At 36.7% G+C, this 21,209-nt stretch overlaps 1 protein-coding gene across 4 annotated transcripts in view; it reads right to left on the reverse strand.

Annotated features, from left to right (window-relative positions):
* Nucleotides 1–21,209, reverse strand: part of NTRK2 (neurotrophic receptor tyrosine kinase 2) — a 145,324-nt gene that overhangs the window by 70,015 nt on the left and 54,100 nt on the right. The gene's annotated exons all lie outside the window — the stretch shown is intronic.

The raw sequence follows: 21,209 nt of genomic DNA on the forward strand, positions 1-21,209 counted from the left end.
CATGTAGCTTTCTATGCTGTACCCATGCTAGTGTATGAGATGCATCATGCATCACATGTACCATCCTGTGTGTACTTTATGTAGTTTTAGACTTTTTTTTTCATTCATTTTCAAACAAGTTTATCAGCACATAAGTCCACGTGTTACCCACTTAGAAGGACTTTTGGCCAATTATGTACATTGTTTTTACTAAAGAAGGCATGACCTTTTCATAAAATCCACTGAGACAACTAATTCACTGTTTTAATGCATCAGTCAATTTTTAAACAGTCGAATGGGACAAAGCTCCAGCCCTGTGCACCAAAACTACATGATAGCATGTAGTCAGATGGGCTATTGTAGACAATGAAGAGACTGCAAAGCTTGCCCTAGTAAGGCAGCTCCGTCAAACAGCTGATTGGTGAGGATGTTGAGAGTTGAGCCACTCTGTTGTCTGGTGACTGGTCTTGGATTCACTTAATAATTCAGTTGATTGGTGTCTTAAGTTTTATTAATTCTTTGGTCTGCTGCATGTTTTATTGATTGACTTGTCTGCGGTCTGCACTATTATCACTGATTTTACCCCAATAATCTAACAGCACCCTCAAGTAAAGTAAAATATCTTCTTTCAAGAAAACGCTCTTTTATCTTAAATATTTTACAAATCACATCTTAAGACATATACAAATGAGCAGAGAAGTCTTTTTTGCCAGAAACTGGTCATTTTTGTGGTAGCATCACCTCAGATTTCCATGTCTTGGTTTTATAGTACCCAATCTAGCTAAAAAATTTGGGAAATTGATTTTTATTCCAAACTAGGTATTTAACTATCTTTATCTCTGGTTTAGTAGATCTGAAGGATGAGATTTGTATATTTAATATTATAGCTGCTATAGAGTTCTGTATTCCTCCTCCAGCGTCTCAGTGTAACTCATCTCAGGGTCTCTTCATCTTTTCTCAGCTCTATTGCATTTGACTTTTGAGGTAATTTGAATAGATATAGGGCAAGATTTAACATAAAAGAAGGAATTCTAGATATTATAGTTCATACCCCACCTTAAGTATCTGGAAGTTTAATTGGGTAAAAGCTGGTGAGTGGTTTCATTTGATGATACATTGATGATACATAATTTCTCATGTGGTATTTTTTGCTGTAATATGCTAGACCAGACCTGGGTATTGGATAGCCCATGGGCCACATCCAGCCTTATGACTGCCTTTGACCAGCCGCGTGACAACCTGCCCCTCCGTTGCACCCAAACACTGAGGCATCAGGTTAGCATCTGTCACCATGACAGAAAAGGGAGTAATACACTCCCATAGCTGGCAGCGCAATTGTGTCACTGTGTCCCTTACCGCAGCACCACAACAGAAGATATCTGCCATCAGAAAGATCAGAAGGTGAGTACTGTTTTTTTTCTTTAAACTGCTCTGCCATAAAAAGGAAGGGAAAATTAGAGGGGCAGGAGGTATTGGGTAGTACTGAGTTAAGTATATCAGTATGGCCCTCTAAAACCATTCCAATCGCTTATGTGGCCCCATGGGGAAATTAATTTCGATGGGGCCACATGTGTTTTTTTATAGTGGTGGTTACTAGTGTGACTCATTGTAGATGAGCGATGTGACAATGCGGCCCTTGGACTAAAAAAGGCTTGTGCACCCCTGATCATTAATATTCTGACCCTGATCCACCCCTTTAACTTAGCTGCAATACATGTATAGAATAATCAGGTAAATTTCTTTAAAGTTTGTTTTGACATTTTACTGGGTATCAGAGTTTTGTAGAAGACCTAGATCTAAATCAAACCATTTTCTGGAATGTTCTACTTAGCAATACTTGACAAAGACCAAGAACAAAACTTGATGGGAACATGAGTTGTTCAGCTCAGAAATTGATCAGCAGCGTGTTGGCTGCAGAAAGTGAAATACTGCATTCTCAATCATGTAATTCTGTTGTCTTATTTAATGTTGCACAACTTGGGCATACGGACATTTCATGAAACTTGGCTGAACCCATGGATTTAGGTGACATCAGTTCTACAAGTGTATAGAATCCCATAATCTTTTCCCCCATCTCCCCTCCACTGGAGGCTAAGTAGTTATATTCTAACCTGGCAATTCCTTCAGTTTATTTTATATAGTATCTTTATAGTTTTTAGGTTGTCTCTTCTTAGATTCATACTTCATACCAATCACAGCTCAGCTTTCAATTCACCAGTGCTCATGAATATTTTAAAGGGGAGCTGTGATTGGTTGCCATGGGCAATTGGAAATATTCTGACTTTCAGACACTTGATAAATCTGCCCCTATATGTTTTCCCGGATACTTACTATCACTTGTCCATTCTCCATTAAAGCTTTTCACAAACCAAACGTATATTTCTCAGCCTAACATTAAATTATGAAGCAGCCCGGCTTCTCAAAAAAGTTAGTACAAAGGCAAAGTGTAGGAATACTCCTGACAACTAGTTAACAGTAATAGCTGTTGCTGCTGATAGGAGCTATACCATGGCTCCAATGGATGTCATATAACAGGTGCATTGCCAAAGCACTCTGCAAATTATGACTCCAATTCAATTTTGTCTATGCATAAAAGGTACAGACAGCCATAACACAATATTTTGGTTAATAAAGCATGATTCAGTTAGGAAGCACTTGGAAAATATACAGGACAAATGCACATTACAAAGAAATAACATCAACTATATTAAAAATAAAAAAATAACACATCTTAGCTTATGATAAACTTTCTAAATACAATTTATTAGAAGACATAAAAATAAATAATTTATTTAAAAGCATATTTGCTGAAAAAAGAATAATAATGAATTATGCAGTATGGGAAAGATCCTAATATTATCTGAAATGTTAGTCTATCTCAGGGTTATTTTGTTACATGAAACTTTAGTATCCATCAAGGCACAAGTGGGGTTAGTCTTAATTTGGTTTTAGTTTATGTTCATGACCTGTACATCAAAAGTTCACCAAATACGACCTCAGGTCAAGATTGACTGGTCAGATGAAGCTTATATTTCAAAATTATGAGGACATAGATAAGGTAGTCCATTCCCATGCTGTACAAGGTCAGTGAACTACTGGAGTCCCTCTCTGCCTCTTGTGTATGTCACCTACCCATCCAAGGGGACCGAATGAAACAAAACAAAACCTAAAAGAAACACAAAATAAACAGTTGAGAAGACATAATAAAATAAAAGCAATGCAAATCAAATTTATGCATGAAAACAGCTAGAACTTAAAGTGAAAAGACATATTGTAAAATAAATGAAAACATTTCAACTTATAACAAAAATACACAAAACATCATGCAAAGTGAGCAGATCCCAAACGATAAACTGTTGTGCAAAAAAATTAAAAAACTGAGATAAAAGATGTAATTAACTGAATATATTAGCTCATATTGTTGTTATATGGTTTCCAAAATATTTAACATGAGCTAACATAAAGAAATGGATATGGATCAGCAAAACTAAAGTGGTTGAAATGTATATGGGTCAGCAAAACTAAAGTGGTTGAAACCTTCACATAATATAATTTTTGACTATACCATGTTCATGAGCCTTCATAGAAGAGCTCTACATATTACCATTTATTGAGAAAAGAATTTAGAAGGACCACCTGAAAAGGCGGATGCCCCATTTTCATCAAATGCACATATATTCTATTAAAATGTATAGCTATAATTATATATAACATTTCTGTCATTTACCAATAATCACATTTTGAATAGACTTAGTTATCTTAAATAATTTAGTGTATTTTATCTCCTCTCTAAATTCCCTTTCTTCAAGAGATCCATCAAAAATAAGCCGGGGCAGGGGAGTAACTAAAGTGGTAGCAGCCATAGCAGAGGCTTTAGGGCCCACAGTGTCAGCGAGCCCCACCGTCCGACCTGACACTAAAGAATGGAGTATATGCAACCACAGCAGCCGCTATAGGGCCTGCAGTGTCAGGGGGCCCCACCTTCAGACCTGACACTAAAAATGTAGCATATGCACCATTATATATATTATGCAGCACATTGTAAAGCATAATATGTATATAACATATATGTGATTTATATATGATGTATATTTGTGTGTATCTGTGATGTCTATATGTTGTATGTGTATATGGTGTATGGTAATAGAATGTATCTGTATAAGTGAAGAGCTCTATGCTTATGTATATAGGTATAGAAATACGTTTGTATATACAAGATGCCACAGGTGCCCCCGCGACCCACCGTGACATCTCATATATAAACATATATATTTATACCTATGTACATAAACATACAGTTCTTCACTCATACACGAGTGATTAATGCGATTTGCTGTGTTTCCAAATTCCCTTTGTGACTCAGGTTCAGTTATTGACTCTGATCTCATGCTGCCTGTCCTGACCTACCGCTATATCCCTAACATCAATCATGTGCTGCCTTTCCTGACCTCCTGACTGTCCCTGACTAGAAGTTTGCCTTACGATTCTTTACTCTGCCTTGGCCGCCACTGCGGACAAAGTCGCGCCTATGGAATGACCTGGTGGCACCACACCGCAACAAGTCCAACCTGCTTTGCAGTGGGATCTGGTGAAAACCGGCTACCACTTAGAATTCAGTTCCAGGTGTTGGCTTATATCATCGTCCGCAGTGGTACAGAGGATCAACTACAACTGATCCTGACACAAATTTTTAAGCAGGAAGGGGGCTCCATTGAGAAGTCTGCTATTGGGTCCTGCCTTTCCTAATTATGCCCCTGAGATAGGGGCCTCCTCAGGGATGCTCTGTATCTGCTGTAGAATTCCTCCAATGCCACCAGGGGTGAGATGAATGAATTGCATATGTTGTACTCATTTACTACAGCCCCTAATGAGAGACCACCCATTGCAAACAAAATGACCACATTAAAATGAAAAATAATTATGAGACAATATGACTTTGAGACGTACTTAATATCTAGATGCCATATAAAGAGCTCATATGGATAAGAAAAGCAATATAATAATATTAAAGCTGTATGTATGGACACCTACAACAAAGTTATATCTAGAGACTATACATGGTTGGCTGGAGCAGTCAGATCATTTCACATGAATGATTCTGATGTGTAACATTTGTTTATGCAAAGCAATAGCTGCAAGGGAAGATCTCAGTGACTTTCGAAAAGTGCTCCAGCAGCCAAGACAGTTCAACATTATTATTACATGATTATTTCACTTTCTGCTCCTCAAATTATTCCTAAACAGAACTTGGGAAGCATTCTAGTGAGGACCCAGTACAATACTTAGGTTCTCAACATTGTGATTGGGGCAACACTTGGGGCAATACCTTGAGAAACCAGTGAGGCATTGTGATTATTATCTCTTTATCTCTACGACAATGGGGGTGTGGAGGGGTCTATCGGGGGTGTGGATGGTGGTGGAATGAAGAAGCCCTGCTGTAGCTAGCAAACTTTCACTTCACTCTTCATCTGGTATGACCTGGTGTAGAAATATATACGCTGCCTAAGCCATTTGATTAACATTGTTTTGTAAAATCGAAATAAACTTTAGTGATTTTGTGATTACTTAATGTGTTTTATTGGCACTTCTCTCGCTATTTAAAAGGTTTAGGTGCTGTTTAATGCCTTAAATACAAGCATTCCCTGGCTTGATAACAGCCGACTTAGAGGCAACTCCTATTTACAAATGGACCTCTCTGTCCCTTGTGACCTCTGGGGAAGTCACTGGATAATGGTAATTTAATAAATTTCAGCTTTAATTATCAAATGCAAGGAGTCTGCAATGAAGCTTATTTGTTCATATTTGTTACTTTTTGCAACCCAAAATGTTTAAAATCCAATTGTCACAGACACCAAAAGATAATTTGTCTGTAATTACACTTACTAAATATACCTGTTCCGACTTACATACAAATTCAACTTAAGAATAAACCTACTAAACCTATTGTTTATGTAACCCGGGGACTACCTGTATAAATGAAAACAATTCTTCCCACTTCCTTTATGATTATATTATTGGTAGATTCTAGACTTTGTCTTTATATTTCTTCTGCTTCCAGATGTTGGCATCTGATTTTACATTGATCTGCACCTCAAATAATGGCACAAAAATACTCCAGTCCTGACCATGTGTATTTGTGGAAAAATTTGTCCTAAAAGTCTCAAAAATTTTTTTGCGTTGACACCAAAGACAAATAGGGCTAAACAATAAAGGTAAGATAAGGGCGCAAATCATAGGGAAACAAAAGTAAAATGTGATAAATGACCCACATAAGCCTTATGGACAAACTATACAGGAAGAAGTCTGAAGAGCCACATTGAAATCCAGCATGTCCAACCCATTCCTTTCCTCAGCAAAAGTTAGGATAACTCCACAGCAAATTAGAGGCTCAACTAACTTTCATAGAAAATTAATGGCGGCTAGAAGACATACACAAAAAAATTCATAATCTATAAAAACGTTATTTCTTGCACCATATGATCTCCAACATACACCCCTAGTGTTTAGTCTCTTCAAATAAAATTTTAACTTGTAAAGACTAGAGCAGTATGCTGGTTATTAAAAAGGACCAGCAAAAGTGAAATGAATGTTTCTACTGTGCCTGTAAAGAGATCATATTCTATCTTGAACTGAGGCTAATCTCTTATATTTGTGTATTATGTGCTCATTTGCCTTGCTCAGTCCTGCATGACCAACCTGTCTGCGCTATTATAGTACAACGTGTCACTTTGTGATCCCTTGAATAAAGTGTATTTTTCTTTTTTTTCTCCAAATTTTTTTTTTGTATGATGTGTGGATCTTTTTGTTTGACATTTCATCTAAAACTTGCTTGCTGTTACTTCCTCAAGGCACAGTTCCACCTATGAATCTTACACCGTATGCAGACTGCAGGTGAAAGCTGTTTAATGGGTGGGTACAGAATTCCTTCACTCTTACAATGACGCTAGCTTATAATGATCAGCCAACAAAAACAAAAAGTCATAACTAATCAATGTGGGAAGGCGTAACATTCCAGACACCCTGCTTTGGTACAAGTTCAGAACTGTCATGAGTCTATGGAGCCTGGGAAAGAGGAGATACAATATTTCTGATTTGCCAATAAACATGTGAAGTAAAAGAGTAAATAATCCATCTTTAAATCATTTTATTATCTTTTATTAAGTGTACTTGTAATGACCGTTCACTACATCTTGAAGAAATAAAGCCGCAGCTTGTCAGAACTTGTAACTGTTGGTCCTTAAAGGAGATATTGGCACAGGGCACATTTTGTTGCAATAACTTGTGGCTAGTAATATAATTCCATTCATCCTGATCAGTCTTTTTAGGTTAAAAGCACCTCATGGATTTATGCATTGAATGGAATATGCCTGAAATTTGCTGCCTGATAATTTAATCATATATATATATATATCCTAATCTGTGGTTAACACTACGATGCCTCAGGTAAAAGACAGTTAAGCATTTAAGACAGTAATGGGGAAATTATTAACCCTACTATAGTCTTATGGTACACGCTAAGGCTATAGGCTGGACATGATAGAACATCCCCTAACCAGCACTTTCCAAATTGCAAGTGGAGGATTGTGTTCTGCACAGAACTTGTTTTAGTTGCAAAAGTGTCCATTAGAGACATATAAGTGTCTAATATTTTGGTTTATGAAATTGTTTACTGAGCTCAGGAACACAAATTCTGAATAAAATAAGGTAATTTTCAACATTATTGACTTGAACCGGAAAAAATAGCAGAGTCCAGGTATCACTATATTCTGGCTGGAAATACCCTAGAATAGCAATAATATCCTGTTTCGCCAATCTACTATTGCTATACATTCCCATGTGCTTTGCCTACAAAATTCTAAGAATGGTGCTGTAGCATAATGTACAAGGTGCATCAAGTTCACTTACATCTTGTATTCATAGACTAAACACTAAAAGTAATTTTAAAAAATTAAAAAGAAAACAATTTTACCTTTTTTGGTACAAAAACACATACATCAGACCCCTTAGTGTTTTGAGACATCACCCCAATTCTGGGACATATATCCTTATTTTGCCATGTTTTGTTCTGCCCACTTTTTAAAAATTGTTTTGCAACCCTGTGGGAGTATTTGCAAATTTTTGGGGGTGAATTTCGCCAGTTAGTGTGTCTCTTGCAGTATTCCTAATGTAACTTTGCAAGACAGATTTTTTCTTGGATGTGTGCCTTATTTTTAAGCAACTTAGAGAATTTTTAGGCATAAATTGAAATACAACTGACCCATGCTTACTTCCATACATGCACCTAAAAGCCTAAAAATGTTTTAAAAATCCAGCAAATCAGAGTCAAAGACAAAAGCAAGACATGCATCACAATGGCAAATTCTAAAGATACATGTGGATATAGATGTGACCAATGTCTGGTTTCTTGTACTAGTTTTTTAGACTTTTTTATAATAGACAAAAAGTACTGTAGTACAAGAAACCAGACAATGTGATGACAAAAACACCTTTCCCCAATATGCTTTAGAGGCAGGGGGTATTATTTCCAAAGTCCGGGTAAACCAAATGTGATAGTAAATAAGGCATTCTGATGTATTAAACATGAGAAGAGTTGGAAAACCAACCTCTGTGTTGACTACTGTAGCAAGCTCTTATAGTAGACTCCTTTGCAATTAATACCATAAGCTACATGTCTTGCGTCTGCAATGATAATGTAGATAAGCTACTTAAGAATCACTCAGATCCCATAAATTGTCATAGCACTGCAAGTCTACCAAAAACAGGGCAGAATTATAATCACTGTACTATATATAAATATTTATGTATGCCATTAGGGCTAAAATTATTTATATTTGATGCCTCTATAAAAGTTCAATGTTAGGCTTCGATTACATTGGTTCTGTACTCAATTATGTAATGTATCTGTTTTTAATATAAAAGTAGCCTACTGACTCTTCTGCCATTAGAAATACTAAATCTCTAAAAGACACTGAAGCAGCCCATTATGAACTAATGGAATCTGTCAGTTCTTGTCATACCTATAAGGACTCATGAGTGGAAGTAATGGGAACGCAGCCAAAAATTAGTCTGATTTCAATAAGCATTATATCTTATAAGAACACAATAAAGAGTACATGTTTTGGTTTACAAAATGTAATCTGGTAAAGAACAAGAAGCATGCGGCCTGTTTTCACATGTTTAGGTTGTAGAGTGTATACCAGGCCTTGTCATTGCCAACATGTCTGACATCACCCTACAGCAAGTACAAAACCACAAGTTAATTAATGTGTTATGCACATTGCACTTTCATTTTATATCATGTTTTCTTGCCCGTCATCCAGGATTCTGCAGAAGGAATGGTATTAATTACTGATATTGTTCTCATGTGCAGCCAAAATGAATCAACCGGTCAACCATCAGTGGAAAGTCACCATTCTGTTGTGTTGTATTCTTACATTCAGTAAATACTAAATTGTTAATACTCTGGTTCCTCAACAAATAATGACCATTGTCTATTGAAAATCTGTTAAGGTCCAGTTCACACCCCCATTAATGATGCCATCAACAAATATAACATAGCTGCAGTGCTAAAAAATAAATCACCAAAAAAATAGGAAATGAAAGAAAAATTTTGAAAAAATTAAAAAAGACTGATATCTGCAAAGCTATCCACTCTGGAATCCTATACTGAGCCAATAATGTTCTATTGAGTTCTTAATGTCACATAAAATATCATGCATCATATAAGTCTATTTTATGTATCATACACTGAGTTGCATAAAAAATAGGCATCATAGAGCATATGCCCCATACAGCATACAGTCCATAATATTATATAAAAAATATTATTTTGGCAACTGATGAACAGTGGGGGCTATAGAAAATATTTGAACTGTCCTGGAATAAGTATTTAAGGCTATACAGGGTGGCATTGGGTCAAGGTGGTAGAAAGTTTTCTTTAACCGCCACCCACTTCTTTAGGGCCACCCACTTTTAGGCCTATGCCATAACAAAATGAACTTTGCAGATTTTAGAGGGCTGTTACCGGGCAGCCAAATGTCCAATGATGCAGGTAGCTGCAGGGGATTCTTCATAAGAAGATGGCAGTGCTTCTGCCTTCTTTTCTCACACAGAGCGCTTGATCCCAACTGAACATATGAATGCTGGGTGTCTAGTAAAGTTCCCAAAGGTCTATACAGACCTTTTAAGAAAATAAAGACAAAATTAAATATAAAATAAAAAATGTATAAAAATTTAAAATATACTTCAAACAATATGGGACACCATTTCTCCAGGTGGCCAGAGCAATTGAAGTTTATGGACCCAACATACCTGGTTCCCAAGTATCCAGGGTGTTGTTAATTGGGCAATGTATGGCATTGCATATTTATTTACTGTGAATTCAAATATAAAGCAGGGGTGTCAAACTCCTTTTACCCAGGGCTACATCATGGCAGATACAGTGGCCCGGTAGCTGCCATAGTAGTCAGAGTTCCCCTTACAGTAGCCATAGTGCCCCCATAGTAGATAGAGTGCCCCTTAGAGTAGCTACAGTGCCCCCCACAGCAGTTTCTGCACCCCCATAGTAGCCAGTGTGCCCCCATAGTAGTCAGAGTGCCCCATGTCAGCCAGCAGCCCATGTCTCTCCCCTGATGTATGTTCCACTGTGAAAAAAAATAAAATATTTACATACCTTTCCCTACTCCCACAAGGCTGCAGCAGTCTTCCTCTATATCACATCTGCTGGCCTCAGAGCCGGCACGTACAGCTGCTACACATATGACTAAAGAAGAAGAAGACTACTTGAACGTGAGTATCGGGCCTTGTGTTTGACACCCATGCTATAAGGGATGACAATATTGTAAGAAATTATTTAGGGTAGAATCAAATTTTCCTTCAATGATTTCCCTTAGTCCGGATAACATAAGTGTACTATATTCTTGCCATGTGCAACCTCAGTTTAGTTACTGCGTTTAAACAGTCCACTTAGACATGACATCATTTTAGCCTGATTAATAATACAAATGTGATCACCATAGTGGTGTCAGGCCTAATGATGTGGCTAGAGTGCCTTAGTCTATGGTCTTCCAAGTCATTGTATTAGTCACTGACCTGAAGACTTCCCTGAAAGCATTGATGTGATAATAATATATCACGTATCAGAGTCTGAGCTCAGCTGCTGCTTTCAATTCACACTAAGCTGAAACAAAGTTAATTGGTTAATTGTTTCAGCTTATCCAACATGAAATTACTCTAAAAATGACTAAACATGTGGTTATAGTAAAGACCAGTTAGATTTATTCCAAGGTAGGTGACCTCAGTCTATTGCACATATTCTGTACTGATGCCAATCGTAAACTCCCATTCCAGGACTTCTCCCAAGTTGCACAAGTTCTCTGGAATGTGGTACAACAGATAATTCGAATAATATATCTAATATATCTCTTTATGCAGTCCTGACAAATTCGATAATTAACTTTTTTAAATTAACCCAGTCAGTTTACCCCTCCACTTTACCTTATTCCTCAACATCATCATCAAAACCAACCCTCAATATTGATGCACCTATTGTTTGTTGTAGTTTATTAAGTTATTTTCATATGTCTTCATTTTATCTATATATACCTAATGATTTATATACAGACAGTCCCCGGGTTACATGCAAGATATGGTCTGTAGGTTTGTTCTTAAGTTGAATTTGTATGTAAGTCAGAACTGTATATTTTATCATTGTAATCCCAGACAGAACTTTTTTGGTCTCTGTGACAATTGGATTTTAAAAATGTTGGGTTGTCATAAAAATCAATATTAACACTAAAGCTTTATTACAGACACCTGTGATAACTGTTACAGCTGTTTATTGTAGCCTAGGAGTAAAGTACAATAAATTACCAATATCCAGAGGTCCGTTTGTAACTAGGGGTCATATGTAAGTCGAGTGTTCTTAAGTAGGGGACCGCCTGTATATATATCTGCAAAACATGCTTGCACTATATCAATAAAGATTATTATTATCTAGTTTGACATTAAAATACATATGTAATAATAGTAAAGAACAATTGTGATGCATTGAGCTGTTACCACTTCTGCATACAAGTTCTGAATGGAGAAGAGGACTAATGTAAACTCATTGGTCATTGGTCACAAGCAGGCAAATTCATAAAAGAACGATAAAGGCCAGGGGAGGATGACTTATCCTTTTGTTCCACAATTGATGCACAATTAATTAGGATTGGATATTAAAGTCTAATGTGTCAAGTCAGCATGTTATAGATGTAGAAATGATTATTGGTTTAACCAGAGCTGTCACATAGACTCTATTGACCTTAACTCTCCTTGCACTGACATACTGTGGATACTTGGTGCTTGTTCCGCAGAATAAGCAGTTTATATCTATCTGACAGAAAGCAGATCAAGCACTGCACATACAAGAGCAGGAGAATAAACATGGAGTGTGTGTGTCCTACACAACATGTGTATTCAGATGACCATCTGCAGTTTCTTCTGCTGCAGAGGCCTGCACCGAGGCTGATGTACTTGTTCTGCTCTCTATTGATTAGTACAATTCAAGGACATTAAAAAAATAGCTGCGGCGTAAAAGGCAGCTTACTCAGAGATCTGCGAGCTGTGGACAGGTCTGGAAAATTCATAATGCAGAGGAAAAGAGGTGGCATATTACAGGACAGTGTGAAAGCTGCAAAGCCACACAATTCACCCACATGTGGTAAAATAATACTCTTATATCATCTCTCTCTCATACCAGGTTACAAATTAATTAATTATGAAATAAAGAAATTATTGCATTTCTTTGATATTGTAAATTATTTTTATGCAAAGTATGTGTGTTTATGTAAAACGCCTTCTGCTGAGAAGTTACCACCATACCCATGACAATTTCATACCAGAAAAAGCTGCATGTAGCATGTACTTAAAGGGGTATTCTCATCTGGGCATTCACATTCAGTTTAACTAATCTTCCATTTATAAACGTTTCTTCAATTGGATGTTATTAAAAAAAAATGTTCCTGTGTGAAGATAATTTCTCATAAATGTAGTCATTCTGTCCCTTAGAAACGAGATAGCTTCCTCGGTTACGACCACGTCACACTCTGGCAGACATGAGCTATTGAGTCCTGTCTGACCTCCTGAATTCAGCGATCATTACCACAGGACGGCTGGGGACATACAGTAAATCCCAGATATTTCATATATAAAAACCTTTTTGTTTCTTTGTGCAATCCCTCCATCAGAGGTGGCCGTATCCGAGGAAGCTATCTCGTTTCTAAGGGACAACAAGGCTACATTTATGAGAAATTATCTTCACACAGGAACATTTTTTTTAATAACATCTAATTGAAGAAATGTTTATATATGGCAGATTAATGAAAATGAATGTGAATGCCCAGATGAGAAAACCCCTTTAATCCTACGTGTTTCACATTTAACTCTTTACTTATCACAATGTTCTATAAGTAAGAACAGAAATCCTTTATGCCTGTGTTAACTGTCTGGCTCAGAGATTTTCAACATAGTGAGGTTTTACTTTGCTGGTTTGTAGGTTTTTCCAAAAAGCTTTGGAGCCACTTGATGTATCCACCTCGATGTATCCTGCCCTTTATCATTTGATAGAACATGAAAGCTGGCTTATGATAAATTTCGCCCAACAAAGTAAGCTACATTTACAGCTCGGCTGTGAAAAATATCCATCCTTCATGGGCAAGTTGTTTTCGTGTGACCTCTGTGTTTCACGGATACTTATGGACTTATGGTCTATGAAACGTCTGTGAAAGTCGACCGAAAATAGCACATGCTCTACTTTGTAACTGATTGCTCACATGGATCTAAGAATTGATCTATTAAAAAGTGTGCCATTTATCATCGCTGTATGCTGTCAGACAGAACAATAACATTTGAATAAGGTATAAATGTTATTTTCTGCATAACAAAAGTTGCACAACTTAGCAGCATAATTCCTATATCAATGTCTCAGAGCTCGTAAGATCTCCCCTTGTTGGGGGGGTGGGTGGATGGGTTAAAATGTATTTACAATGTACTGTAAATGGTTACCATCATGATTCCTGCCGTAGGGGTTCTCAACCAGTCTGGTACTTGTGAAAGGTAAAGCTGCTTAATATCCACATTAGCTTAGGCTCTGTCTGAACTTCTTCCTACTAATAGCACAGTTAAAATAGTCTTATAACTCAAACTTACTCCAACATGAAGAGGAAAAAGCAAAAACAATTCATGCACTATTCAATTAATCCTGAAATTATGTTAGTATAAATCCCTTAGCAATGGGCATTTTTTTAAGATTGCCATCATTCTTGGTGCATTACTGTCTATATGAGTGACATATGATATAGATCATGCTTTCTCCTGTGTGAGTGAAATAATTACATATTTTAAAACAGTAATTGCCCTATTGATTGTATGACATGTACTAACAACTGAGGAAACTTTCATGACAAAACCAAATTTATCCTATTATTGTTTTATGTGCTGTGGGTATATTGTGATCTTTACCTATTCTACACTACAAGAGAGTAATTACAACTATTAAGCTGTTGGTCTTTTTTTCTTATTTTCTGTAAATTCCACCAAAAAAATTACATTTTTAAATGTGGGAGTCTAAATAAATAAGACAAATCTACTTTTGTAATCTCTTTTAGTGTTTTTTTTTAATCGAATCTTTCAGTTGTTGAGTTTAAAAAAAAAAAAAAAACATAAAACATATGGTTGTGCCATGATCCAGTAAAAAAAATGCAATGTGGTAGAAAAATTGTCAAAGGCAGGTTGCCTATGAGACCGGTCAGTCTGTTAAACTCGCTCTTTGCATTTGCGAAATGTTCTGTACTGATCCGCTAATTACAGGAATGAACTCAGCATGTCCGTTCAGTCCCATTATTACAGGTTTGGTCCTGGAAATCCCACAAGCGCACTCACTAGTGTTAAAAAAAGTATTTACAGGAAAGTTTTGTACCAGTGTAGGAATAAAAGTTCACGTTTATTGTAGCATCAGATTTAAAAGAGCAATCCATGAAAGGGACATAGTTTTGGACTCACAGAGCCTTTCTAGTGGACTACAAACTTCTGCTAATGATTTACCATTTGGAAGAAGCCACTCCAAAGAGCACAATGGTACAAGAGCAGAGCTGAAGTGGACATTAAAAAAGAAAAGTCTGTACATAATAATGTAATTCTGATTCAGCAGTTCCACATTTGTAAATAAAAAGGAACATTTATTTCAACCCCTTCCTTGAGAGAAAATTGCATATAATACAGACTTCCAATATTCAAGTACACATTTTTAAACTTTTTAGGATATCCCGGATGTCTCCTATTAGTAAAATAATGGGTAGAGAGTTTAACACTGAAGTCAAGCTTTTCCTGCCTAAGAAAAAACGCCCTCTTCACTGTATTTGATGGTCCTGTGTCCAGGGATATCAATGATCAGATCTCCTGAAGTCCGGCACATGATGTCAAGGCTGGGGTTACAAGTATAAAATATACAGTTCCGATTTACATATAACTGTACATTCAACTTAAGAACAAACCTACAGAACATCTTGTATGTAAACCGGGGAATGACTGAACAATTTTAATATTTACACACACACCATTACTATTTAATGATACATGCAGACAGAATGGGTTTAAAGTGGATTTTCTGGATTTTGCAGTCAACTTCCAACTATGAATTAAATGTATCGAATTTTTTTATAGGATTTTAAGTTAAATCAGCTGTTCTGATCAAAAGACCACAGGTTTCCGTCACATCCATTCCATGGAAAGCTTACCCTAGTAGGAAATCACATCCACAAACCGTTTATTCAAAAGAAATTTTGCGCTATAGCTAATTCAATAACATCTATTATTAGATACAGTCCCAACATAGAACTTCCTTGAGTTTCACCACAAAGAACAACACTCATTTTAAAAGCCTGTAGCTTGTTACATTTTGCTTAATGTGAACGACAGTACATTATATGGATCAATAAACCGAGAGCTGAAGTGTTTGTGGATGAGAGAATACATTTCTAATTACATAGAGCTCTGAAATAATGGATTTTGTATGAATTCACCATAATAGCTTTATGTGAAGATGAACAACACCTGCACAAAATTCTGCAAACAAACCAAAAAGGTTACTAAATGGTCATAATATTTGACAGTATATTTCATATTTGGGAACCATTTCCCCCACAATTCAAATTTTTTTAATGAGTCATACTCATCTTACCCGGAATACTTTCTTCCATGGAGGTTTTAAGGTTCCAGGGGTATTCTAACAATAAGCACATATATCCAGCTTATGGGATAGACTATCAATGTCTGAAGTACAAATCCGCACAAAGGTGTGTATATTTATATAACAAATGACTGATATCTTTCATTTTAATTTTGTGTCAACAATATTCAGTTTTCCCAGTTTACCCAATACCAAAAAATATAACACATATCTAAATTGTGTGCAAGATTTGTTGTTTTGCTGTATTTATGAGTATTCTATCACTTCTATTAGTGTAAAAGTGCAGCAGGATAGGAAATAAGGATTATGCAAAAATCTGAAGTAATAGCAAAATTTCAAAATTTCTCTCTTCTCTATCAATATCCTGAAAATCATTCTGGAAGATGGCAAAATATCCAACAGTATATTCAATGTTGTCTATGGCCAAAACAATGACATCTCCTGTGGTTGAATCTCAACGGCATTGACAGATCAACCCTAAAGAGTTTCTCCATAAAGAAATTAGATTAGCATGATCATTAACAGCATGTAAACAGCAATGTGTTGTTAGCCAAACAGCGCTGGGAGCCCTCGTTGCATTGCTCTCAACAAATGCCAACCGAAAAACAAGTAACAGGTTAATTGCATCTAATTTATAGTCCCAGAGCCTCTTTTTGCAATTTAGTTAATTTCTTGTGGGAAAAGATAAACAATTTACTAAATGATGCACAACACTTATAAACATAATGAAATATATAATTCATTAACAACTGGAGTCTGTAAATAAGTCTGTAGTTAACATTAAATGTTTCATTTCTGTGTTTGCCACAGGGATACAGAAGAATCGCAGAGGTGGTCTACTCTACTATTATGACATTAAGTTCAGCTCAAAGACAGCCAGCACAGTGGAATCTCTATCTATCAATCTTATTTATTCATATCTTCTGTAGATGTGTCACTAATGCCTTTTGACTAGGGTCACCCTGACTGCAAAGACATGTTTTTATCGGAGATTCCAGGCCCACAAGGAATCACATGATGAGAAGGCTGTATTACAAGGCTGCAAGTGATTGGGTAGGTGTTTCATCATTGGTTTGCTTCCTTTCCCCAGCCCCCAATGTCAGGAGAAAAGTAAGAGCACTTACCAGCTCTTTGATGGATATTTGATTATTTGTCCTATTTTTACATGATTGTACAGTTCTGCTGCTTATGTTTTATTGATTTAGTTTATTAGAGGATAAAATGGGTTTGCGTTTAATGAGCCATGTTTTCTTTTGTCTGTTGACTAGACATTAAATACATTTATTCAGAAATGACTCCTGAATAACAAAATGTGTATATGTCATATCTGTTAAAATACTCACTCCCAAAAATACATATTCAGGTAGTTACAGTCCTTTCCTTGCTGTAAAAGATAAGCAAATATTTATTTTACTGCTATTATCTATGAAGTGTAAGTAAAGCTCTTACATTTTAGCACTGCCATTATATCAGAGCATCTAAGACCTGGTTCTCTGATATGAACACACATTAACTAGTGGTATGGAGATATGATATAGCAGTGATGGCGAACCTTTTAGGCACTGAGTGCCAAAACTACAAGCAAAAGCCAGATATTTTTCACAAAGTGCCGCATGCCAATTTACCAATTACCGTATTGGCGCCCTGATGACACCAATACAAGAGAAAGAAGGAGAAATTTGGATTGTTATTGTAGTTTCCCTCTAAAGTCCTTTTAACAGGATGAATCATGGTTCCGGAGAAGAGGCTACAATGATAATCAAGCTCTGTCCACACCTCCTTGATTCAGGTCCTTAGTCCTGAATGTTGACCTTTGTGCTGGGTGATCGCCTGGGTGCCCAAAGAGAGGGCTCCGAGTGCCACCTCTGGCACCCGTGCCATAGGTTCGCCACCACTGTGATATAGCATTCCCATAATCAGCTAGGCCTATGAGCAGCACTAACTGGATATATAGGACAACGTAGACAAAATCCAGCTACTTACACAAAGGGTTATAACTAAACTAAGCATTAAAATATGGAAATGGGTTGTCCAAGAGTAATAAAAAAAATAGTAATTTGGCTGGGGGAGGGGAGGTTGTGGGCTACACAAATAAATAAACATGTACTTACCTCCTCTGTCCCTCCTGGTTTCCCGCACCATAGTCTCTTTGGGCTGTGCCCTATTTATTTACAGGGGAACTGCGATCAGACAGCTTCTAGCTGGCCGTACATGCCCGTACAGCTTCTAGGTGGGCGTGCCCGTCCGGCCAGATGAATTTCTTGTTAATGTATATTAGAAAATTGTCACAACGCTTCCCCCCACACAATAGTAAAAATGGTCTGAAATGGTGGTTATGCTTTAAGAAGCCACAAAGTTAAAAAGAAAACAGGGTTGAAACTCATTTCCACTAAATCTGCCCAATGTGTCCTACAGAGACAGTTTAGTCCACCTCTCTCTGCAACAATTGGGACACGTATTGATCTGAAGGAGGAGACGGGGTGTCTCAGAAACGTGTCATCAATAAAGCAACATTTAAAACAATACTTATGAAGTGTGGGCACCTTTCCTGAACAATTACCATCCAGCTAGCGCCGTTCCAGCTCTCCTCCCAAGTACTAACCACCGAGTGCATTCAACACACGATATCTGACGGTCGGGCAGCTCCTCCTGGATATTTAATGAAAGGTTTAAACCAAGCCTTTTATAAGGTAAACCCACCTTAATAGTGATAAATGGGGGTCTCCACTATTTGATTGTGTTTAATCTACCTTAGAGGAGTGCAGTCTTGCTTATTTATTTCCTAATAATAGATTACTACAGAAACAATGACAGCCCATGGGGGTCATTTATCTTTAGTCAGGACATTTGTGCATCTTTTTTTTATTTTTCTGGTTTTGGTCTTTATCTTAGAGGGTAATATATCAGGCATGTGTGTCTGTTGCTTTTTGCATAAATTCTTCTGTACACCCTTTCTAGAATTTTGTCTATTGCTCAGTGCTGGAGTTTAGTTGAATTTTTTTTTTATATGTCCACATCTGGATTTTAAAGATTTATCCGGCGCAACAGTGAGAACAGCAAAAAACACCAAAAAAGTTGCAAATAAAAGAGAAAACAAAGAAAAGCCAAAAAGAAAAGAAAAATTACTCCCATTTTGTCTATTGTCTATCCAGTTGTTAAAAAGAATTTGAAAGAATTCTCCCTCTATGCTAAATCTACTATCATATAATTCTTCCAGCTCAGCAACTTTGTTGATACCTCAGTGCCTCTTGGATGATGACTTCACAGCTAACTAATGGATGCTGATGCCAAGCAGCGAATTCTGGATGGCTGCACATTGCCCCTAATGGGCCACTAACCTTGAATATGTGCCAATATCATCCATGGTCATGCCCAGTTTGGCTTGAGTTAAAGCTATTTGTTTTGCAGTATCAGTAAATCAGGAAAGAATATGTTAGGGAAAAAACAGGTTTGCCCAATATGAGCACATATGGGAGCTTTTCACATTTCATAAGGTAGATTCAGGAGATGTTCTTTATGTCTACCACAGAGCCATGTAGCTTGCCATCACACAGTACTTTACGGTTACCTATTGTTCCTAACATAAAATGTCTTTGTGACCTATGTAAAGGGTTATATGCGATATTTCTTCTTAATAGATCTGACATTAACCTTTATGCTAATCTGTACGTCTTTTTATAGTGGCTATCTGCTGTGACTTGGTTCCACATGGAGCAGGAGCCCAAGCTGCTACTACTCACACAAACATGATTTATGGGACATTCTAAGTGCATCATAAAAGCAATACACAGCAGACTAATTCTATGCTAATATCACCTTCTTCTGACATAACTGACATTCCACAGACTTTAAGTATTGGAGGGTATCTACTTATTGGTGAATATATAGAGCTATTGATATGACTGGAGGAATTTTATGAGCTATTGATAAATAAAGTCGCAAAGCATTTATTCCTTATTTCCTTTGCCAGATAAATCGGCCAGCATTAGTTACCAGTCTTAAATTGGAAATATTATTTATACCAACCAATTAGAGCAAAGCTTATTACCATGTACAAAAAAATCTAGTATCTCATTGGTTACTATTTGACATTATCTTTAATAAGCCACCATTTTTTAAAAAACAGCACACAAAAATACAACAAGAGTGTGGGGTTAAAATCACTTGCATATCTGGTTGACTTTAAATAAGCAATATGCAATTCAGGTTTCTGTGGAGAAAAAAAAACCTTTAAAAGACGCAACACAGAAAAAATAGATTAAAATATCACATCTTTTTCTTGAATCTCTTCCTTTATTCCTACTTTGCATAATTTTTTAAATTAAAACTCCTGTAGAAGCTCCTGTATTATACCCTTTCTGGCATAGGCTAGATGGCCAAACCTGACCCATGTGTAAAACCCCATGTACTCTAGCCATTCACCAGTAGATGGAACTGATCAGCAGGAGATTAACCCCAGTGTTCCCTGATGGATTTCTACCAGACTGTTATCCAGGTCATGTGAAAAATACTTCAGAATGACAAACAATGAAAACAGTTTTTATCATTCATTCCTAAGTTTTGCAACATGGAACAGCCTATGTTGAAGTCATATAGACAGGTCCTAATTAATTTACCAATCATCAAACTATGGGAAATAATTTCTTAAACACAAACAACACTATCACATTTATCGATTCTCAGTTGATTTTTTAAAATACCCTGTTTGCTATCAAAACCTGAAAATGACTTTTTCATTTGGTTTAGTACAGGTTACAAGAAATATCCATGAAAACATGCTCTGAACATGGTGGCTGCTCACTGTCATGCAGCTGCTAGACCTATGAAATGGAGTAGCATTGTAATGTTTTGGGAGTTGGAAGTTGACTGATCCTGTAAATTGTCCTAATGGTTCTCTAGAACATGATGGATCATGCATGTTCATGGAAGATCTAAATAATACTGTAAATGGCCTTATTGGTTCATGGTATCATAGTAGACTAGGTTGAAGACACAGGACCAT

The sequence above is a fragment of the Engystomops pustulosus genome, chromosome 1 (assembly GCF_040894005.1).
Source record: "Engystomops pustulosus chromosome 1, aEngPut4.maternal, whole genome shotgun sequence".
In the NCBI taxonomy this organism is placed as follows: Eukaryota; Metazoa; Chordata; class Amphibia; order Anura; family Leptodactylidae; genus Engystomops; species Engystomops pustulosus.